This window comes from Centroberyx gerrardi, chromosome 20 (assembly GCF_048128805.1).
Source record: "Centroberyx gerrardi isolate f3 chromosome 20, fCenGer3.hap1.cur.20231027, whole genome shotgun sequence".
NCBI lineage: Eukaryota > Metazoa > Chordata > Actinopteri > Beryciformes > Berycidae > Centroberyx > Centroberyx gerrardi.
In genome coordinates this window covers 10,508,033-10,509,790 of record NC_136016.1, presented here as the reverse complement: position 1 = coordinate 10,509,790, position 1,758 = coordinate 10,508,033, and the positions used below count along the sequence as shown (strand labels likewise).

At 38.1% G+C, this 1,758-nt stretch overlaps 1 long non-coding RNA gene across 1 annotated transcript; it reads right to left on the bottom strand.

The window, feature by feature from the left end:
• Positions 1-795: 795 nt before the first annotated feature.
• LOC144542962 (uncharacterized) lies at positions 796-1,552 on the bottom strand. The gene is made up of 3 exons (XR_013507529.1): positions 1,370-1,552; positions 1,157-1,251; positions 796-924 (listed from the first exon to the last, which is right to left on the bottom strand). It is a non-coding gene; the product is annotated as an uncharacterized LOC144542962 (long non-coding RNA).
• Between the last annotated feature and the right edge of the window lie 206 nt (positions 1,553-1,758).

Genomic DNA, 1,758 nt, shown 5'->3' with positions numbered 1-1,758 from the left:
CCTGGGCGTTGGGCAGGGCACCTCAAATAGAAACTGATTCCATCAAACTATCTGCAAGCTATGTGCTATATGCCTTCATCAGTATACATTTCTTTCCATTGCTACATGCTATGGCAGGCAGCCATACAAACAAAATTCACACATGCATGCACACACACACACAGCTCTTCTCCTTTCCCTCTACAGAAATACAGGAGAGCACCACAGGCACGTTTAGAACTGCATGTAACTAAAACTGTTGATGTGTTGATGCTGCCTTCAATGTGATGACTTTTTTTTTTTTTGCATTACCTCTATATGCATGCAACATGCTGTATGAGATTTTAGACATAGCCACTGTTAATCAGTTAAATAAAGGTGCAATCAAAAGTGGGAGAATTGGAGGGAAGCTGAATAAAAACCACTGGCTCCACCTACTGGTTATTACATGTAAAAAAAAAATTAAAAAAAAGGGTGAACATGTACTGCATATACAAGACAAGTAAGCAGACTGATGGATAGATCCACAATAAATGTCAATGAATATCACCAAAATCATGATTTGTTTTCCAAACCCATATCAATTTAATGAATGAAAAACAGTAAGCAGGGGGAAATGGTCAAAATCATTCAGAATATGCACATTGTTGTTACACTAACATTCAAAAGCAACCTGTGACTGCCACCCAGAGGTAAAGAGGAACTAGAAAAGACCGATATAATACAAATATCAACTGCTATTGGTATTTTGTGGTGTTATATTTTAAAATAATTTGTCAGTTAATTGAAAATATTTGCAGTTTTCATCAATAATACATCCATTCATCAACCCTGGTGTTACTCAGTGACTCCGAATTTTTCCCTATGCTGAGAGAAAAAGAAAAAATAAAGTAAATGTGAAATGGTGTGGTTTACCTGAGCAGATATTTGTTCACCGTCACGTTGCTGAAAGCACAAGGACACAACAGAATTAAATGGAAGAATAACTATACAACTAAATATAAAAAACTTGTACAGTCATGCTAGAATGTTTGTGAACCCTTTGACTTTCAGCATATTTGTACAGTTCTAAGAAACACTGGATGGTTGAAGAAATAGATAAAAGTCCCTAAAACTTTTACATTTGAAGATTGTTTGTTTTCACATTAGGTGACAATGTGGGGCTTTTGTCTTGTACTTTTTGTTTGTAGCTTTTGCAGCGAATCTTTCTTCCAAACACCAGAACCAGCAACAACAGCAGCAACACTACACCCAATATTATTACAGCCTGACCTGAATGGAAACGAAGGGGAGGAGAGAGGAGAGGAGAGGATAACCTGTACCATAGAAATCATGCCATATTCAGAATGAGTATAACAATGATCATAACAGATTCAGCTGTAGCTCTCACCTGCATGTCCACAGATGATCCTGCTTGTTGTAACCATGTCTTTTGGGTAAAGTGCTGATTTCCCAGTACAGGTCTCTGCCAGGTCACGTACACCAGTACAATTTCTGCATATGTGTGGCTTCTTTGAACTGTGGGGGTTTTGTACAGAGAAAGTTTTTAGTTATTTCTGTATTAGTTATCATATTGCAAGGCCAATTACTTGTAAAAATTGGAGACATTTGGTGCATGCATAAGATATGTTTTCAGAATCTGCACCAAAATTATTCCAGGATCTACAGCTCCTGCTGCCATTTGTATGATCAGCCTTGCCAGTGTCGGCCTGAATGAGAGAAGGCAAAGGGAGATGGGAAGAAAAGTAGGCTACCTGGCAGTTCTCACAACTCCCTCTG